This window comes from Bubalus kerabau, chromosome 3, assembly GCF_029407905.1.
Source record: "Bubalus kerabau isolate K-KA32 ecotype Philippines breed swamp buffalo chromosome 3, PCC_UOA_SB_1v2, whole genome shotgun sequence".
Taxonomy (NCBI): domain Eukaryota; kingdom Metazoa; phylum Chordata; class Mammalia; order Artiodactyla; family Bovidae; genus Bubalus; species Bubalus kerabau.
This window is the reverse complement of record NC_073626.1, coordinates 144,858,482-144,881,231: the sequence shown is the minus strand read 5'-3', so window position 1 is coordinate 144,881,231 and position 22,750 is coordinate 144,858,482. Positions and strand designations below refer to the sequence as shown.

General features: G+C 36.9%; 1 protein-coding gene and 1 long non-coding RNA gene across 3 annotated transcripts in view; both read right to left on the bottom strand.

The window, feature by feature from the left end:
• The window catches only part of BMPR2 (bone morphogenetic protein receptor type 2), a 156,643-nt gene that overhangs the window by 119,934 nt on the left and 13,959 nt on the right, over positions 1 to 22,750 (bottom strand). The gene's annotated exons all lie outside the window — the stretch shown is intronic.
• LOC129646651 (uncharacterized) lies at positions 381 to 19,900 on the bottom strand. The gene is made up of 2 exons (XR_008712082.1): positions 8,772 to 19,900; positions 381 to 6,223 (listed from the first exon to the last, which is right to left on the bottom strand). It is a non-coding gene; the product is annotated as an uncharacterized LOC129646651 (long non-coding RNA).

The following is a 22,750-nucleotide window of genomic DNA, read 5'->3' as shown; positions in this document are numbered from 1 at the left end:
TTCTTATCTCTCCTTCCTATTCTTTGGAACTCTACATTCAGATGGATATATCTTTCTTTTTCTCCTTTGCCTTTCATTTCTCTTCTTTTCTCAGCTATTTTAAGCTATTTCAAACTATATACTATTCAGCTAATTTATTTTGAGACTTGGGCATAACTACTGTTTTTTACAGAAGTCACTATGTAGGAATAAAAACAAATTTTAAAATTCTCATTACATATAGTAAAACCATTATGTTTATTAACCACGGAAATACAACAAATTATGTTGCTATTATTATATTCTACTAAGATGTAAGACCACTTCCTGATAGTACTCTAAAAAATTTACTTTTCAGTCAAGGCACAGGTAAAATCTGTCTTTGTATCATTTAATATGAATTTAATTTTGCAATCATAGAATACTACATTAAACATTAGCTAAAGTCACTGGGTAGCTGAGGAATGCCAGGATATTCTTTACTTTGTAGTTGCATTAAAGCATCCTTTCAACGGAAGTGAGAAATAGATTTAAGGGACTAGATCTGATAGATAGACTGCCTGATGAACTGCAGACGGAGGTTCGTGACATTGTACAGGAGACAGGGATCAAGACCATCCCCATGGAAAAGAAATGCAAAAAAGCAAAATGGCTGTCTGGGGAGGCCTTACAAATAGCTGTGAAAAGAAGAGAAGTGAAAAGCAAAGGAAAAAAGGAAAGATATAAGCATCTGAATGCAGAGTTCCAAAGAATAGGAAGGAGAGATAAGAAAGTCTTTCTCAGCAATCAATGCAAAGAAATAGAGGAAAACAACAGAATGGGAAAGACTAGAGATCTATTCGAGAAAATTAAAGATACCAAGGGAACATTTCATGCAAAGATGGGCACCATTAAGGACAGAAATCATATGGACCTAACAGAAGCAGAAGATATTAAGAAGAGGGGGCAAGAATACACAAAAGAACTGTACAAAAAAGATCTTCATGATCCAGATAATCATGATGGTGTGATCACCTACCTAGAGCCAGACATCCTGGAATGTGAAGTCAAGTGGGCCTTAGAAAGCATCACTACGAACAATGCTAGAGGAGGTGATGGAATTCCAGTTGAGCTATTTCAAATCCTGAAAGATGATGCTGTGAAAGTGCTGCACTCAATATGCCAGCAAATTTGGGTAACTTAGCAGTGGCCACAGGACTGGAAAAGGTCAGTTTTCATTCCAATCCCAAAGAAAGGCAATGCCAAAGAATGCTCAAACTACCGCATAATTGCACTCATCTCACACACAATGGCAACCCACTCTAGTACTCTTGCCTGGAAAATCCCATGGACGGAGGGGCCTGGTAGGCTGCAGTCCATGGGGTCGCTAGGAGTCGGACATGACTGAGCAACTTCACTTTCACTTCTCACTTTCATGCTTTGGAGAAGCAAATGGCAACCCACTCCAGTGTTCTTGCCTGGAGAATCCCAGGGATAGGGGAGCCTGGTGGGCTGCCGTCTACAGGGTCGCACAGAGTTGGATACGACTGAAGCGACTTAGCAGCACACACTAGTAAAGTAATGCTCAAAATTCTCCAAGCCAGGCTTCAGCAGTATGTGAACCGTGAACTTCTAGATGTTCAAGATGGTTTTAGAAAAGGCAGAGGAACCAGAGATGAAATTGCCAACATCCGCTGGCTCATCGAAAAAGCAAGAGAGTTCCAGAAAAACATCTATTTCTGCCTTATTGACTATGCCAAAGCCTTTGACTGTGTGGAGCACAATAAACTGTGGAAAATTCTGAAAGAGATGGGAATACCAGACCACCTGTCCTGCCTCTTGAGAAACCTATATACAGGTCAGGAAGCAACAGATAGAACTGGACATGGAACAACAGACTGGTTCCAAATAGGAAAAGGAGTACGTCTTAACTTCTATGCAGAGTACATCATGAGAAACGCTGGGCTGGAAGAAGCACAAGCTGGAATCAAGATTGCTGGGAGAAATATCAATAACCTCAGATATGCAGATGACACCACCCTTATGGCAGAAAGTGAAGAGGAACTCAAAAGCCTCTTGATGAAAGTGAAAGAGGAGAGTGAAAAAGTTGGCTTAAAGCTCAACATTCAGAAAACGAAGATCATGGCATCTGGTCCCATCACTTCATGGGAAATAAATGGGGAAACAGTGGAAACAGTGTCAGACTTTATTTTTGGGGGCTCCAAAATCACTGCAGATGGTGACTGCAGCCATGAAATTAAAAGATGCTTACTCCTTGGCAGGAAAGTTACGACCAACCTAGACAGCATATTCAAAAGCATTACTTTGCCAACAAAGGTCAGTCTAGTCAAGGCTATGGTTTTTCCAGTAGTCATGCATGGATGTGAGAATTGGACTGTGAAGAAAGCTGAGCACCGAAGAATTGATGCTTTTGAACTGAGGTGTTGGAGAAGATTCTTGAGAGTCCCTTGGACTGCAAGGAGATCCAACCAGTCCATCCTAAAGGAGATCAGTCCTGGGTGTTCATTGGAAGGACCGATGTTGAAGCTGAAACTCCAATACTTTGGCCACCTGATGCGAAGAGCTGACTCATTGGAAAAGACTCTGATGCTGGGAGGGATTGGGGGACAGGAGGAGAAGGGGACAACAGATGGCTGGATGGCATCACCGACTTGATGGACGTGAGTTTCAGTGAACTCCGGGAGTTGGTGCTGCACAGGGAGGCCTGGCATGCTGTGACTCATGGGGTCGCAAAGAGTCAGACCCGACTGAGCGACTGAACTGAACTGAACTGAAGTAGGCAGAGAGGAGAAAGAGCATTAGGAATACATTAGGAAGAGCAGCCAGCTCAGCAGTAAGAATGGAAAAACTCACAAGGGAATCTGATCTGCCTAGTTATATTTAAAGCAGGACAAGAAAATACCTTATAGCAAAGACACTGTTGCCTTTTCCCCTTATTCTTTGCTTTTTACCCAAAGCTGAAAAGACTACTCTAATTGTGTGATAGTCTTGGTTACTACTATTGTTAACTATTAGCATCAATTTTTCCAACTAGATTAGTTCGGTAGTATCAACGTATACTCACAAATAAATAGAACCTCTCTGGTACCACAGGTCCTCAAGCCTTTATATGAAACCCTTATAACCAAATGTGATTTAAATTTTGAACTTTTCCAGGTTTTACAAAGTATCATGTGCATATGCCACATTTTACAACATTCCCAGCAGAGTCTGGGGAAGTTTCCAGTAATTAAATCTATCAGTATTTCTTCAGCAAAAGTATGAATATTCACACATAGGGAAAAACTATAAATATCTTTATAGTTTTCAAATTTATTTTGCCACCAAATGATTATGGTGAAAGCTAACAAAACAGTTTTAATTTGATAGTTTCATAAGAGAATGTAAACCTATAATAATTAACATTTGACTAGCATTTTCACATCTTTCATTGCATTAAATCATTATAACACCTTAGGAACTGAGGCCTAACAGAGTTAAGTGAACATCACACATATTTAATTAGAACCTAAAAAGCAGGTCTCTCTTCCATCACTTTAGAAACGCGTAACAAAATCCACTGACTAAAATAAAAACCCATCATTCACACTGACATAAACAAATGAACAAAACAAATAAAAGAAAAGAAAGTTCTTCCTTATGGTAGAATGACAATTAATAAATGTAAAAAAATATTAGGTTTAGGAAAATATCACTAATTCTCAAGAATCATCAATGAATGATGAAATTAGTCTGTTGAGAAAAAGTCCATTCACAAAGTCCCCAATATCTCTTCACAAGTTGCTTTTTAATTACAAAGGGGAAAATACTAACTTTCTCTGGCAGGTTATCGCCTTACAAGTGATAAAAGTTAACATTCACAGTAACGAGGAAAACTGACATCATATACCCCCAATAGGATGGGCTAGAATGGCAGAACCCAAATTATTTCTATAGAGTTTCTGCTAAAAATGCATAACCCAACTTTAATTATGAAAAAACACCAGCTAAATTCAAACTGAGGGATATTCTGCAAAATGACCTGTATTCTTCAAAACTGTCAAGGTCATAAAAGACAAAGACTAAGGAACTGTCACAGATTAGAGTATAAACAGACATTAACAACGAAATGTAATGCATAATCCTGGATTTGCCTCTTGGACCAGAAAAAATTTTTCTTTGGTTATAATGGACATTATTAAAACAATTAATGATATTTGAAGGTCTCAGTATTAGAAAGTGGTATTGTACTAATCTGATCTCTGGTTCCTCTGCCTTTTCTAAATCCAGCTTGAACATCTGGAAGTTCATGATTCACATACTATAAAAACCTGGACTTGAGAATTTTAAGCATTATTTTGCCCTCGTGTGAGATGAGTGCAATTGTGCAGCAGTCTGAACATTCTTTGGCATTGCCTTTCTTTGGGATTGGAATGAAAACTGACTGTGCGGATCACAACAAACTGTGGAAAATTCTTAAAGAGATGGGAACACCAGATCACCTGACCTGCCTCCTGAGAAATCTGTATGCAGGTCAAGAAGCAACAGTTAGAACTGGACACGGAACAACAGACTAGTTCCAAATAGGAAAAGGAGTACGTCAAGGCTGTATATTGCTACCCTGCTTATTTAACTTATATGCAGAGTACATCATGCAAAATGCCGGGCTGGATGAAGCACAAGCTGGAATCAAGACTGCTGGGAGAAATATCACGAACTTCAGATACTCAGATGACACCACCCTTATGGCAGAAAGCGAAGAACTAAAGAGCCTCTGATGAAAGTGAAAGGGACTGAAGAATTTGGCTTAAAACTCAACATTCAAAAAACTAAGATTATTGTATCTAGTCCCATCACTTCATCATGGCAAATAGATGGGGAACAATGGAAACAGTGACAGACTTTATTTTGGGAGGGCTCCAAAATCACTACATATGGTGACCGCAGCCATGAAAGTAAAAGACACTTCCTCCTTGGAAGAAAAGTTATGACCAACCTAGACAGCATATTAAAAAGGAGAGACATTACTTTGCCAACAAAAGTCTGTCTAGTCAAAGCTGTGGTTTTTTCAGTAGTCATGTGTGGATGTGAGAGCTGGACTATAAAGAAAGCTGAGCGCCAAAGAATTGACTCTTTTGAACTGTGGTGCTGGAGAAGGTTCTTGAGAATCCCTTGGACTGCAAGATCTAACCAGTCCATCCTAAAGGAGATCAGTCCCAAATATTCATTGAAGGACTGATGCTGAAGCTGAAACTCCAATACTTTGGCCACCTGATGTGAAGAACTGACTCATTAGAAAAGATCCTGATGCTGGCAAAGATTGAAGGCAGGAGGAGAAGGGGACGACAGAGGATGCAATGGTAGGATGGCATCAGCAACTCAATGGACGTGAGTTTAAGCAAGCTCCAAGAGTTGGTGATGGACAGGGAAGCCTGGCATGCTGCAGTCCATTGGGTCGCAAAGAGTAGGACATGACTGAGCAACTGAACTGAACTGAGTTTACCAATGTTAACTTCCTGACTTGGATAAACTGTATTGTCCTTATATAAGAAAATGTCTTCATTTTTTAGGAAATAGCTTGATATATTTCGGGGTATATGAGCATCATGTCTACAATTATTCTCAAGTGTTTCAGAAAGAGAGAATAAGAACAAATAGAGAAAAGAATAAAGCAAATGTAGTAAAATTGGGGAAGCAAGGAATTCTTCCCCATACATATAGGAATTCTTTGTATTATTCCCGGAAGTTTTTATGTCACAAAATAAAAAGCTTAAAAAAAATGTTACTGCCAACAACATCATTAATAGCTAGACCTAAAAGAGCAGTCCCTCCACCAGTGCAGTGAGACTCATTAGTCCAGAAACAAACACTCTATGTCAGGCGAGTAATCAAGGAATCAGTGCATAGTAAGGCTCAAGAATAAAGGCATACTGGAGGGTATACTGTTACAGAGCAGGATACATATGGATAGTTTCAAGCAACATTTGAACCTACAGTAGTTAATGGGTTATGAGACAATAAAAAGGACTGGCTTGGTGGCAACGGAAAATGCAATAGCTTGCACTGAAAAGAGAAATTTAGATGGACAAACAGCAAGTTGCAAAAGAGTTCAAAATAGCAAGGATATGGCAAATGATTGATTATACCTGAAATGCATTTTGCTTAGAACTTGGAAGGAGTCTGGCATCTTCTAATGAACTCTGCAGCTCTCTTCATCGAGGTATCGCGCATACAGTGAGCATGGTGTAGAACACTGTCTTCAAATCTGAAGTCAAGTCAAGAGTCAAACATATAAACTGTGGGAGCATCTCACCACTAGTAATTACTGAACCAAACAGACAGGCATCAGGCCAAGTTTCTAAATGGAGCTTCTGTGCCCTTCTGAAGTAAGATGCAAACAAACTACTACTCTTCTGCAATACAGGGAAGGCAGATGGCAAATAAGACTAACAACTCTGAGATTTATATATTATTTTCAGGATCTAAAAAATTACTTAACACCTTAAAAAAGAAAGAAATTCTCATATATGCTGCAACATGGAAAAATCTTGAGGATATTATGCTAAGTGAAATAAACCAGTCACAAAAAGACAGTGTATGATTTCATTTGTATAAAGTACTGAGAGTTGTCAAAATCACAGAGACAGAAAGCAAAATGGTGGTTGCCAAGGACTAGGGAGAGGGGAGTTACCATTTAATGAGAATAGAGTGCAGATTCAGTTGGTTTCAGTTTCACCAGAAGAAAACAGTTATGGAAATGGATGGTGGCGATGGCTGTACAATATTCTGAATATATTTAATACACCTGAGCTGTACACTTTAAAACGCTTAAGATGGTAAATTTTATAAGTATTTTACCACAATAAAAATAATTGGTTACATAATATTATGTCAATTATAACAATCAAAAATGCAATAAATGAATGGATTGGGGGGAAACTAACACTTTCTAAAGACTATTTTAAAAATGATGATTAATTGATGTGTTCACTTTATGAAAATTCACTGAGCTGTATATTTAGGATCTGTGTGCTTTTTCACATTTATGTTATACATCAATAAGCATACTTAATAAATAGTTTACTTACAAAAGAAAAGCAACAATTACTAAATGGTTCCCAATACAGTTGCTACTTCAATCAAATTCTTTCCCTTCAACCCCTTGTCCTTACACGTGAACTCTTCAGTGTGGCCATTGTAGATGTTTGGGAAAAGTGGTTGTGGGGAAAGGTTGTTTTAAATGAAAATCAATAAATGAAAGAGGTAATTTAATTTATGATCTGAGGACTTACTTAAAATGTTAAAGGCTTTTATTTTTAACTTTACTAAGTACTATAGAAGTCAAGACATAGCTATTATGACTTTTTAAGATAGGTGAATAAAGCACTGGAGTCATGTACATGAGTTCTAATGACACCTGTGATACTGCTGATCAGCTATGTGACACAGGTTAGTCACTTAACCTCTCTGGATCTGTTTGTTTGTTTGTTTTCATTTTTTAAACTGATGGAATTTAAATCATCTTTGTTAGAATTCTTAGAAAAAGAATTTCACAGTTCAAGGATTTTAACATAGACTTGTTTAAACCTACACTTGAGAGTTTATCGCTTATCTTCTATTCTTTGATGTCAGCCAAGACAGGAGAGTTTTCCTGTGCCTCTCTCCACCCAGCAAAATAAACTGAGAATTCCCTAGTGGCCCAGTGGGGAGGATTCCGAGCTTTACTGAAGAGGGTCCAGATTCAATCCCTGGTCAGGGAACTGGGATCCAACAAGCCTCAAGGCACAGTCAAAAAATAAAGAAAGAAAGAATTTGTTTTGAACCTATATAATTTGATTTTTACTTCAAAATATTTGTGTTTATGTATTTGTGTGTGTGGCTTTTTTTCTCGCCAACAACCATTTCAAATCTAAAGGACAGAAATTATCTCAGAGACCAATTTGTAGTTCAATCGCAAAGTCGTGTCCAATTTTTTGCAACCCAATGGACTGCAGCAAATCTGGCCCTCCACTATCTCCCAGAGTTTGTTCAAAGTCATGTCCCTTGAGTTAACGGTGCTATCTAACCATCTCAATCTCTGGCACCCTCTTCTCCTTTTGCCTTCACTCTTTCCCAGCATCAAGATCTTTTCCAGTGAGTCAGCTCTAAGCATCAGGCAGCCCAAATATTGGAGTTTCAGCAACAATCCTTCCAATGAATATTCAGGATTGATTATCTTTAAAATTGACTGCTTTCATTTCCGTGCAGTCCAAGGGACTCTCAAGAGTCTTCTCCAACACCACCACAGTTCAAAAGCATCAATTCTTCGGCGCTCAGCTTTGTTTATAGTCCAACTCTCACATCCATACATGACCACTGGAAAAACCATAGCCTTGACTAGACGGACCTTTGTTGACAAAGTAATGTCTCTCCTTTTTAATATGCTGTCTAGGTTTGTCATAGCTTTCCTTCCAAGGAGTGTCTCTTAATTTCATGGTTGCAATCACCATCCACAGTGATTTGAGAGACCAAGAAAATAAAATCTGACACGGTTTCCACTCTTTCCCCAAATATTTACCATGAAGTAATGGGACCGGATGCCATTTTAGTTTTATGAATGCTGATTTTTAAAGTCAGCTTTTTCACTCTCCTCTCTTAACCTCATCAAAAACCTCTTTAGTTCCTCCTTACTTTCTGCCATCAGGATGGTATCATCTACCTATCTGACGTTTTGGATATTTCTCCTGGCAATCCTGATTCCAGCCTGGCATTTCATATGATGTACTCTGCATATAAGTAAATAAGCTGGGTGACAATATACAGCCTTGACGTACTCTTTTCCCAATTTTGAACCAGTCCGTTGTTCCATGTGCAATTCTAACTGTTGCTTCATCCCCTTCTCCTCCTGCCTTCAATCTGATGGCAGCATCAGGGTCTTTTTCAATGATTCAGCTCTTCTCATCAAGTGGTCAAAGTATTAGAGCTTCAGCTTCAGTTCTTCCAATGAATATTCAGTTTTAAGTGATGACTATTTCAATATTAATTTCCTTGGAAAAGATAAAGTTTAAATACATAAGATCACTCCTGATAAAGATTTACTTTCTATCACTTTAACTGTTTTCTCCATCTTAGTTGTAAATATTATGTACTAGGACTTTCCTGGTTAAGAATCCCCCTTTCAAAGCAGGGGATGCAGGTTCAATCCCTGTTCAGGGAACTAAGACCCCACATGCTACAGGGCAACTAGGCCTGCAAGCCACAGCTACTGATCACATATGCTCTGGAACCTGCACATAGCAACAAAGACCTAGCGCAGCCAAAAAATAAATAAAATATTATGTATGAAGGTTATGGATAAAAATATACTTCTGTAAAGGATTTAAATTAAATCCCACCTTTAACATAAATACTATTATTGTAACAGAACTAGGTTCAAAAGAGAAAAACTCAATCTTGAGAAAGATTCACACTCCCTGACTTCAGATTACACTGCTGCTGCGGCTGCTAGGTCACTTCAGTCGTGTCCGACTCTGTGCGACCCCAGAGACGGCAGCCCACTAGGCTCCTCCATCCCTGGGATTCTCCTGGCAAGAACACTGGAGTGGGTTGCCATTTCCTTCTCCAATGCATGAAAGTGAAAAGTGAAAGTGAAGTTGCTCAGTCATGTCCGACTCTTAGCGACCCCATGGACTGCAGCCCACCAGGCTCCTCTGCCCATGGGATTTTCCAGGCAAGAAAGAGTATTGGAGTGGGGTGCCACTGCCTTCTCCATCAGATTACACTACAAAGCTACCATAATGAAAGCAGTATGGTACTGGCACAAAAAAAGACATAGAGATCAGTGAAACAGGATAGACAGCCCAGAAATAAAACTATGCACTTATGGCCAATTAATCTGTGATGAAGGAGGTAAAAATACACAATAGAAAAAAAGTCTCTTCAATAGGAGGTGCTGGGAAAACTGGACAGCTATATGAAGAAGAATGAAATTAGAACAGTCTCTAATACCATATACAAAAATAAACTCAAAATGGACTAAAGATCCAAATGCCTCAGTTCAGTTCAGTTTAGTCACTCAGTCGTGTTCGACTCTTTGCAACCCCATGAACTGCAGCATGCCAGGCTTCCCTGTCCATCACCAACCCCTAGAGTCGACCCAAATCCATGTCCATTGAGTCAGTGATGCCATCCAGCCATCTCATCCTCTGTTATCCCCTTCTCCTCCTGCCCCCAATCCCTCCCAGCATCAGGATCTTTTCCAATGAGTCAGCTTTTCGCATCAGGTGGCCAAAGTATTGGAGTTTCAGCTTCAACATCAGTCCTTACAATGAACACCCAGGACTGATTTCCTTTAGGATGGACTGGTTGGATCTCCTTGCAGTCCAAGGGACTCTCAAGAGTCTTCTCCAACACCACAGTTCAAAAGCATCAATTCTTTGGTGCTCAGCTTTGTTTATAGTCCAACTCTCACATCCATACATGACCACTGGAAAAACCATAGCCTTCACTAGACGGACCTTTGTTGACAAAGTAATGTCTCTGCTTTTAAATATACTGTCTAGGTTGGTCATAACTTTCCTTCCAAGGAGTAAGCGTCTTTTAATTTCATGGCTGCAGTCACCATCTGCAGTGATTATGGAGCCCAGAAAAATAACGTCAGCCACTATTTCCACTGTTTCCCCATTTATTTGCCATGAAGTGATGGGACTGGATGCCACAATCTTAGTTTTCTGAATGTTGAGCTTTAAGCCAACTTTTTCACTCTCCTCTTTTGCTTTCATCAAGAGGCTCTTTAGTTCTTCACTTTCTGCCATAAGGGTGGTGTCATCTGCATATCTGAGGTTATTGATATTTCTCCCGGCAATCTTCATTCCAGCCCAGCGTTTCTCATGATGTACTCTGCATATAAGTTAAGTAAGTAGCATGACAATATACAGCCTTGACGTACTCTTTTTCCTATCTGGAACCAGTCTATTGTTCCATGTCCAGTTCTAACTGTTGCTTCCTGACCTGCTTACATGCCTACTATTCATCAAAAATCATCTTTTAAATTTAAGTATTTTAAATGATGGCTATTTCTTCAAATATTAATTACCCTGGTAAAAATAAACTTTAAATATCCAAGATCAACCTTGATAAAGATTTATGACAGGAAACCATAACATTCCAAGAGGAAAACATAGGCAGAACACTCTTTGATGTAAATTATAACAATATTTTTTTAGATCTGACTCTGAAAGCAAAGGAAATAAAAGCAAAATTAAACAAATGGGGCCTAATTAAACTTAAGAGCTTTCTCATAGCAAAGGAAACCACTGACAAAACAAGAAGACAATCTACTGAATGGGAGAAAATATTTTCAAATAATATGATGAATAAGAGGTTAAGTGTGGTGTTGGAGAAGACTCTTGAGAGTCCCTGGGACTGCAAGGAGATTAAATCAGTCCATCCTAAAGGAAATCAATCCTGAATATTCATTAGAAGGACTGATGCTGAAGCTGAAGCTCCAATACTTCGGCCACCCGATGCGAAAAACTGACTCATTAGAAAAGACCCTGATGCTGGGAAAGATTGAAGGCAGGAGAAGAAGGGGACAACGGAGGAGATGGTTGGATGGCATCACCAACTTATGGGCATGAGTTTGAGTAAGCTCCAGGAGATGGTGAAGGACAGGTGACCCTAGCATGCTGCAGTCCATGGGGTCACAAAGAGTCAGACATGACTGAGCAACTGAAGCACAAAAAGAGATTAACATACAAAATATATAAACAGCCCATACAACTCAACATTAAAAAAACAAAAAACCCTTCTGCCAATAAAAATAAGCAGAAAACCTGAACACACAGGTTTCCAAGAAGGAAATGCTGATGGCCAAAAAGAACAAGAAAAAATACTCAACACCACATTAGTCCTCAGGGAAATGCAAATCAAGACCACAATGAGACATCACCTCACACTTGTCAGAATGGCTATCATCAAAAAGAATACAAGTAACAAATGTTGGGAAGGATATGAGAACCCTGTGCTGGTGGGAATGTAAATTGGTGCAGCCACTGTAGAAAACATTATGAAGGTTTTCAAAACACTAAAAAGAGAACTATCATATGAGCCAGCAATTACATTCCTGGGTATCTATCTGAAAAATAAAAACAACCCACTAATTTGAAAAGATACATGCACCCCAATATCATAGCAGCATTATTTACAATTGCCAAAATATAGAAGCAATGTAAGGGTCCATCAACAGATAAATGGATTAAAAAAATATATAGATAATACATACAATGAAATACTACTCAGCCATTAAAAAAGAATGAAATTTTGCCATTTGCTACAACATGAATGGACTTAGACGGTACTATGCTAAGTAATAAAAGTTAGAGAAAGACAAATACACTAGTAAACCTTGCCTGACTGAAATCCAAAGGTTGTTTGGTGAGCAGTATAGGCATGTCGTTGTTGTTTAGTCACTAAGTTATGTCCAACTGTTTGCAACCACATAGACTGAAGCCAGCCAGGCTCTTCTGTCCAAAGACTTTCCCAGGCAAGAATATTGGAGTGGGTTGCCATTTCCTTCTATAGGAGATCTTCCCGACACAAGTATCAAACCCATGTCTCCTGCTTGGCAAGTGGATTCTTTACCACTGATCCACCAGGGAAGCCCAGTACAGGTATGGGGTGACTTAATGAGCTACATAAACCATAATGAAATATGATTTTGAGAATGGGATCTGAGGTCTTTTTAAAACTGTGAATTAGGGGGAAATCTTCTGACTAAAGTAAAACAATTTAAAACAGAAAATAACTAAGCTTTATTCACTTGCAAAATTGTCAGATTTTTATAACCTGTGGAAATGTGAAATTGTTGCCATTGTTAAGCAACAACTGACTATTTGTGTGTATTCTTTACTCTTACTGCTTCATTTCTCTCGGAAGTCTCCCAAACATGGATCTCCAGGAACTTTGAAACTAAGGGAAATTTAAGAAACAAGACTTTTTTCCTTCTATCTACTTGGTTCTATCTGATGCTAATTACTAACCTTCAGGTTTTGCTTCATGTTTTCAAAAACATCAAATAGTCCATTATGTCCATGTTTCCTTTTAGTAGAAACTCTGCAACTGTTTAAGTCCCTCATTCCCAGGAAGAGAGCTAAATAACATGTTCAACTGTCAAGGAAGTACAGAAATAACTGCAGTAACTGTAAGGCTAATAGAAAAATAAAGAAAAGAAAGTTATCAGGGGAAAAAAGTTGGATAACTAGTCAATATTACCCTGAAATTGGCAGAGCCCCATTGCCTGTCTGCTTACATCGTTCACAAATGTCCTATATTAATAAATATACCTCTTGCTTATCAAAAAAAATTCTAAAATTAAGGAAAAACAGTTAATTGCTTTTGCCTATTAATACAAGTTCAGGAAGAATTTTAATATAAGACTAAATTAGTAGAAAACCTAAACATTAGTCCTTCAATAAGTGCAGAACAGTGTGATGAGTGCCGAAGTTAATAATTACCATTCAGCCTACATTAAATACTAAGCCACAGGATCACAGGTCAGGATGGTGACGGAAAAGGCACGACAGGGCTTCTGGAGTTCTGTTACTGTACAGGGTGCTGATTACGATGTGCGTTTTCAGTCAGTGAAAACTTCTTGGTGAAAATCCATCATACTTACGATTTATGCATTTACAATATACCTTAGAAAGTCAAATATGGACAGCATGTAGCTCTTAAAAGGTAATTTGCAATTTGCTTAGACCTGTTTTTCTTTATGAGTCTAAATATGCTTTACCAAAAAAACATATTTTTCAAAATTAAAAGTCTGAGAAACGAACAGTAAGGCTGCTTCCTTCCCCACAGAAAAGTACTAATTCGTAAATAATTCTCTTAGTTCAAGATCATTTTTAAAGAAAGCATATGAAAATTTCCTGTAGAGAAAACAACTAAGAAAAGAATTATAACATATTGGGATATTGTAAGCTAGAAAAGCTTCTTCTGAGAAGTTTTTTTAAAAAAACAACAACTCTGATGGAAAACCTTTCTTTAAATTTATACTCCCTGTACATCCACTAGTTTTTAAATAATAGAAGAAAGCAAAGCAACTAAAGATACATCTCCTGTGAATTTTTAGACATCTACAAATTAAAATAATTAACTGTAAACTTCTGCTGCTGGAGTATCAAATTAGAAAAATAGACTCTGCCAGCTATGTCATGTCTTCCAGCAGTTAGCTGTAAAATCTTTACTTCATTTAAATTCTACCTTAATTCTGCCCCCAATTATTCTGTTACTTTATGGAGTTTTCACTTTACTATAAAAGAAAAATCACTGATCAAATTCTGTTATTGCTCATAATTTAAGGTCTAGTTCAGAAAAAAAATTTTGATGAGACACTACAGACTGCAATCACACCAACTATTCTAGAGTCCAAGTAAGAAAACTAGAAGCCTCCAGTATTATTTGAAAGTAACCAAGAATGAGAAAACTTTACCCTGACCAAAAAAAAAAACAAACAAAAAAAACTACTAGGGACATATGAATGAGCACTTCTCTGTGATAATGGGCAGAAAGAATATCAACAACAACAAAAAAAACCCAAAAAAATCTCAAAGTGAAATACGGACTCTGAACCTATGTGAGCAAAGAAAGACTACATGTGCTTTAAATGAGAATACAAATGAGACATGACCCAAGTCTTCAAACATTGCAATAATAAACTTTTTAAGAACATGACAAACAGGAAAGTCCTGATCTACAAAGGGCCATGGGACTAGCAATTATTCTTCTAGTCTGTATTTTCTGCATCATAAAGGAGTCCAGGAAGATGGACTCTACCCCTATTCTTTGAATCATTACTTGAGGCAAAATACTTTCCATGTTTACATTTTTCCAATAAATGAAAAATACAGATAATACTAATACATATTTGTAGTGCTTCCTGAAAATTTTAAACAACATAGATCTCTAAAATAAATGTTTGAGGGAAATAGGTTTTTTAAAACTAATTCAACTGTACATTCCAAATCCAAGAAATAGTCCCTGCTATTTAGAAAACAGTATACAACAGAAGGAAGACATGTGATGATACCAAAATGTAACCTGACATACCAGGGAGAAAAACGCAACCTGCCGTCTCCCTTGTCCATCTGGACCACTACAACTGCTTAACAAGGATTCTGACTTCTTAGTTCCTCTCTAATCTTTCTCCACACACAAGCCAAAGTCATCACTGAAAAATAAAAATTAGATCATGAAATGACCTGCTTAAACTCTTTCAATATCATTTCTCATTTTCCTAAACTAAAATTCAAACTCTTCATCTTCTGCCATGGCCTAAAAGGCCCCACAGGATTTAGCTCCTGGCTGCCTATCTAACCCCTTGTCATTGATCTCTCTCCCTAGTTACTATACTCTAGGCCACATCAGTTTCCTTTTTGGTTGTAAAATACCAAGCTCTTTCCCACCTTCCAGCCTTTGGACTTTCTGATCTTCTTCTGGCAATTATTCGCAAATTTGACTCATTTTAATTCTTCAGAAGGTATCTTGTATGGAAGGCTTCATTAACCACCTTAACCCTTTAAATATAGCCCTGTTGACATTCACCATAACCTCTGCCTTGGGCATTTACATATTTACTACTTACTTATGATCTATCTTCTGGACAAGCAAGTGCCATTAGAGGCAGAAATCTAGACACCTTGTTCATGGTCTCTTAACCTAACTTAATATTCATAAATACAACAGGTAAAAACTAGATTACAGAATGTAAGGTCTCCTACATATTTTGCTCAATATCTCCTTTCAACACTTCTAAACAGTGCTCAAAGGCCAGAAGATATAGGAAAACCATAAGAATATTCAAAACTCAGCAGGTGAGTCTTCGATCTTAGTTCATTTCAGGAGTGTTTCAAACTTGCCTTCTCCTTAAGCTTATGATATCTTCAAACCTATTTTAACAGTTTCCCTATAGAAAAGCACAGCACTAGGCTGAGTTGCCTCCCTGGATAGCTAAATGGCCTCCTTGGCAACACTGGGTACATTACAGCATATAATCTGCTTCACGTACAGCCCTTTTATTTTAGCACCAGTTTTTTCTTTTCACATGTAATTAGAAAAGAGCTAAACAAAACATTTCCCCAAAAATAATGAAAAGAAAAATCTCTAAAGATGTAATACGAAGAATTTTGAATTTAAATTATCAGTGCTTTTCTCTACAGAAATGTCATCATAAAACATTGAAACCAGAAAATCATTTTCTCTTACCACTGTTACCTGCTTACATGAAATTACATATCAAAAGTTCTTAGGTTTACCGGAAAGGCAGGATGGGGATGGAGGTGGGACAGATGTTTAAGTGAGAGGGGACATGGGTAAACCTATGGCTGATTCATGCTGATATTTGGTAGAAACCAACACAATACTGTACAGAAATTACTCTTCAATTAAAAATTTAAAAATTACTTTAAAAAAGGTTCTTTGGTTTAGTGAAACAGTATTTTTTAAGGGAAGTGTTACTCACTAGAGTAAGATTTAAAATATCAATAAAAATTTCTTGCTCAAGAAAACTATAAGGCACTCCAGTCAAAGCGATATACTGTGGTTCTATCTGTTTAAAAAAAAAAAATCAAGCATACAGTATCTCTGATGAATTAATATTTATCATATAATACATTACCGAATGATTAAAGTGGGGCTTCTCTTCCTATATTGGTTTATGACACCCTCTGCTTTCTTTTGCTACTTGCTTTTCATTTTAAGTGCTTCCTCTTACCTGATTTAAATTCTGTCATCAAAGCAAATGTTGCTAGATAACTCAAAAACTCCAACTGTCAAGAATAAAAATAGCAGGAGGAATGTATGTGGGAAACGCAATCCTAAACAGTATCAGTGAGCTCTTGCATATGTATGTCTCTCTCTTCTGGATTGCTACTTTTATTGTTACCTCCTTAACCATCTATACTCCTTTTACAACCCTTTCCCCACAAGGGATGGTAAGCCATTAGCAAGATTTCAAGACTAGAGCTCAGTACAGCACGTGGGCCAATGGTGAATAAGAATATAATGCACCAAATAACCTCAGCCTTCATCACACTTCACCACCAGGGGCTTAGGAGGATGACCATCAATCAAATATAAAACTTAGTGGCCACAGGAATGACAAAGGACTACTCAGATAGCTAACTTTCCCCCTCCTCCTCTTTTTTGTACAGTCTAGCCCACTTGACTAGGCCTCTGAGCCTCTGTCCCTGCTCCTTACGGTTGTCTCACACCTGTGTTTACCACACGTTTGGTCACTGAGAGATGCTTCTCTCAATATAATTCTTTTTATTCAAGTATTACATTATTAATGTCACATTTTTGGGAGGAGGTAAATCTTACACAACAGGTTCCTTTAACAATAATGAAATATTCATAAGCTGCAGAAATTCACTGCTTCTCCAACACAATTCTCAAGATAATTACTGAGGATATGACTCAGTTGAATCTCACAGGACTCTCTCTCCAAACACCTTAACTACATGCAATCTTCTAAACAACAAATTCTATAATTAGTGACCTAAATAAGTACAACGGGCTGAAAAGATTTCAGCAATCAGTTCACCTAAGTGACAAGATGATAAATACAAACACAGTAATTTTAGTACTCGTGACTGTATTAACTTCCTTCTGATAGTCATTTATTTAATTGTTCAGAATTATCTTTTCAAATACAATTCTTTGCTCTCAAACTTTCCAATATCATAGCTACTGTTTAAAAATATCTGAATTCACAAACCTAGAGGAGCTTACACAAAGAATGGTATGCTGCTTTGGAGTCTATACTAATTTAGAGATAAAAAGCAAGACCAAGCTGGGGAAGTTTGGGTGGAGAAAGACAATTTCCTCTTACTTAAGAGGAAATTAAGTAAATTACTTTTTCTCCCTTCCCTCAGACTCCCCCCAGACCTATCCCTTCACATTTTTCTACCACTATTCTTTTCTACATTTGTACCACTCCTATGAAATAGGACCACTGGAATGGAAAACTAGAATGACAAAAGTATTACACTTAGTGTAATGTATTTCCAGACCATGTATTTGGTACTGCAAAGAACAGGTTCTAACTCAAACTCGTTCAGAACACATTAAATGAATATTCATGCTGAGGCATTTAAAGCCGTTGATATCAGTCATATATTTTACTTATTCGATGCTCCCTCAACTTTTAAGTTAGAAACCCAAACAACTAGAGTTCTTAGAAACTTTTAAATTAAAGTAATAGGTAAAGTGCTAAATGAGAGCTAAAATGTCTGGGTGACAATGCTGAGGCATTGTAAGCAACTGATATTAGTCACCTATTTATCAGGACAAGCAAAAAAATCTACTACAAGTTAGCAGAAGTACATTTTATATATTCCAAATAACCTGCCCCTTAATGATGCTCTTCACTACCCAAACAAGACACTTTCTCTACTTGGAATTCACCGAATAAAAGACAATTTGGCTATATAAGCAGCAGTAGAGTGCAGCAGTTAAGAGTATGAGCTGTCCATGTCTATATTCTCCCTATCACTTGTTAACTATATTGCTTTGGGCAAGTTTCTTAATTTTTCTGTGCCTAAAACTGCTCATCTGTAAATGAGGATAATACAGAATATCTACCACGTTATTGAGTTAATAAATGTACAACACAAAGAACAGTTCCAGGTGGATTAAATTATCTAAACATTAAAAAGAAAACAACTACAGACTCACCTACTATAAGTTAAAATTTTTGGAAATTGTGGATATATTAAAGGCTTTTCTAAGATAACACAAACCCAGACCTCAAAAAGCAAAAATAAACAGTTCTAATTGCATAAAATCGTTTTCTAATATTAATATCACCCTAAAACTAGTAAGAAAAAGAAATAAATCATCAGAAAAATTAATCTGATACTTGAACATATAATTCAAGAGAAACATAATTGTCCAGTAAGCATACAAAAAGAAACTTGGCTTAAGCAACCTAAATGTCCATCAAGAGAGGAATGGATAAAGAAGGCGTGGTACATATATACAATGGAATATTCCTCAGCCATAAAAAAGAACAAAATAATGCCATGTTGCAGCAACATGGATGGAGATTGTCACACTGAGTGAAGTCAGACACAGAAATATATGATATTGTATAATGTGGAGTCTAAAAAAAACAGAAGGTACAAATAAACTTCATTATAAAACAGAAGTAGAGTCATGAGTGCAGAAAACAAACTTATGGTTACCAGGGCATAAGGGGAGGACATAAATCGGAAGATTGGGACTGATGTATACATACTACTACATACAAAATAGATAACTAATAAGACCCTGCTTTATGGCACAGAGAACTCTACTCAATACTCTGTAATGGCCTATACCCTGTAATTTCCTATATGGAAAAAAACACTCTGTAATTTCCAATATGGAAAAAGAATCTTAAAGAAAAAAGATGGGATATATGTATTCACTTTGCTGTCCACTTGAAACTAACACAACATTGTAAATTTACCATTCTGCAATAAAAATTTTCAAACATAAAGCTTGGCTTCACTAACAATGAAAGCACTGCAAACAAACAAATACAATGCTTTGGCTTTGGCAAAAAAATTTTTTTAAAAACTCACATTGTAAAATAGTTGGAAAAAGTATAAGAATGTATATTTGATATACCATTAGTGGAAATGAAAACTGCTACCATCTTTTAACAGGAAATTTGAAAGTTGGTATCAAAATTTTTAAATGTACAAGCTTTGAACAAATGATTTTACTTCTAGAACTATCCTGTATGATAATCACAAAAATCTGTGTTATACAGTACATAATGATTCTACCTTTGTTTAAAAAATAAAATCTCATTATACCCATATATTTATTTATAGTACATACAAAAAAAGTATGAAATACACCAAACTAGTAACACTGGTTATATTTAGGGAATGGGATTAGAGAAAAAGTAAAGAGGGAATGGATCTTTTTATTTTTTATACTTCATTATTACCTATAGAAATGTTTAATGATTTTGTTACAACTTTAGAATTCTAAAAAACAAAGATTCTTTTAAAGAAATAAAATCAAAGTCCAGAAGCAAAAACAAGTATTAAAATACAAAGCAAAGTCAATACAAGTATATCTTACTACTTCCTACAGTCACTATCAGTACTATTACCCAAATTCCTTTTGTAGACACTTGAAAAGATCACATTTCCTAGAGGTTGGGAGACCATGAGGCTAAAAAGTAGTATAAGTAGAAGTGGTGTGAATCTCTTCTAGGCAGAACACTTAAATGCCAACAAAGACCTTATACTTTACCTCTGGCAACCAACAACTTTCAAGATGGTGCCCCTCCACCAACCCAGATCCCTGAATGATGAGCAGAATACCCCTGCCAGTCTTCAATGGATAGGTAGTATGAGCAAGAAATAACCATTGCTGTTTTATAATAACCTAAATTATCCACTGATACAATTCCATAACTAGAATTTAATCTTTTTCAGTTACTGAATTTAACCTATTTTCATTAACAGGATGATGTAAAGTATGAAACTTATTAGCTACTTAGTGTACAAATCTACACTGACTTACTACAAATCTAAGAGCACTGCCTTGCTCCTAAAAGGCCTTAGCAAGAACCAGTAAAACTGAATTTCTCATAAACCTAATGGACAAAATAATAATTCCTAGAGGAGCGCTGGATAAGTGGAAAAAGTTGGTGCTAAATTGAAAATGAAAGTCACTCAGTCATATCCGACTCTTTATGACCCTATGGACGGTAGCCCACAAGACTCCTCTGTCCATGGAATTCTCCAGGAAAGAATACTGGAGTGGGTTGCCCTTCCCTTCCCTAGGGGATCTTCCTGACCCAGGAACTGAACCTAGTTCTCCCACACTGCAGGCAGATTCTTTACTATCTGAGCCACCAGAGGAGCTCAAGACTAAAGTGAATTCATAGTTTAACATTCTTGATAAAATTTCATCAAGGTAACACACCGGTTTAAAGAAACAAATAATTAAATACCCCAGAAAATTATCTCCCACCAAAAAGTGTTTCAATAAGTAAAATAATAAATTCATATATTGACATCATTTGACTGTTCTTAATCTTGCCTCTCTTGTCACCATAATATGGCCCTTTGTGTGGTAACTGGATATAAAAAGTTACTCTTCACACTAGACTGGCCCCTAGGGATTCTAATCACTAACAACAGATGGAAACACTGAAAATGTATCCTCAACCAAATATTTTATCATCATTCTTCTGATCTAACTGGTTTTCCTTTCCAAAACTTAAAAACTCGGACTCTTCAATGAAAATTTTTATTATCCACCAATATCTAAATGCTATACAACCAAAACCTAAAATATCTGCTGCCATATAATAAAATAAATCATAACTTAAGAAAGTTTAGTCAAGGCAATTATTTCTGAATTATTAAAATGCCAATAAGATTTTCAGATGCTTAAAATATTCCAAGTATTTTATACCTTCAGGCTAACACTATATCTATTATATTAATGCTGTGCTTTGGAGGTATAAAGGACTTTATTTACTCATCTATGAAATCAGGAAAATAATAGTAGTGATCAGTCTAGTTTGAGACTGATGAGATAACACAGTAAATATGTAAGGCATTTAATGGATATATTAAAGGCTTAAGAAATATTCATGTGAAAAAAAAAAAAAAGACTCGCCTGGCAGTCCACTAGTCCTTCCATTTACCCCAAACATCCAATTTCATCTAAAACTATTATAGCCAATGCCTCTATCACAGTTTTATCATGTTCCATAATTCCCTTTTTTTTTTTTTGGTTGCACCAGGCCTTTGATGCTGCAAGCCAGCTTTTTCTTATTGTGGTGAACAGGGGCCGCTCTCTAGTTACAGCGCACAGGCTTTCTCACTGTGGTGGCTTCTCTTGTTGCAGAGCATGTAGGCTCATTAGTTGTGGCACGCAGGCTTAGTTCCCCAGCATGTAGAATTTTCCCAGAGCAAGGATCGAACCTGTGTCCCCTGCATTGGCAGGCAGATTCTTAACCAGTGTACCACCAGGGAAGTCCGAATGTTTCATAATTCTTTCATCAAGTCCACAGTCAACACATTTCAGGTAAGAAAGATTATACAAATTTTGCATTACAGCTTGATAATCCGTGCAATGCACCTTCAGTGTTTCTTAATATGGTCAAGGCAAGGTTAATGGACAGTGTTGGACACAGGAGTCCAGGTATGTACATAAACTTTTATATATCTCTTTTGGTAATAATTGCCCTTATATCTTATTGCTATGTAATTTGACATATCATATAGACTCTTAAAGTCACATCATACCTTAGTAGAAAAATGTACTTTATATCTACCAGTTCCTTACATAGAATTTCTTTAAAAAGAATTTATTGGGACTTCCTTGATGGCCCAGTGGTTAAGACTCCATGCTCCCAATGCAGAGGGCATGGGTTTGATCCCAGTATGGGGATTCCACATGCCGAACGGTGTGGCCAAAAAAGAAAAAGAAAAAAGAATTTATTGAATAGATTGCATAATATTTCAAAAAAACAGGATGTTGGGCCCCTAATTTAAAGATGAAAGGACTGCCCTTTGTATAAATAAAATGTACTATACTTTGAATACACCCTGAGAAAAATATTCAACATATATGAAGAGTCAGTGAGAATGTATTCAACAAGTTTTAGGAAAAAAGCAGGTTTCAAGGTACAATTTTATGTGTTTGTGTTGTGTATACAGGGTACAGTATCACTTTAAAATCTATGTATGGAAAAGGGCTTTAAAAGTATTAAGATTCTTATATTCAAGTAAACATG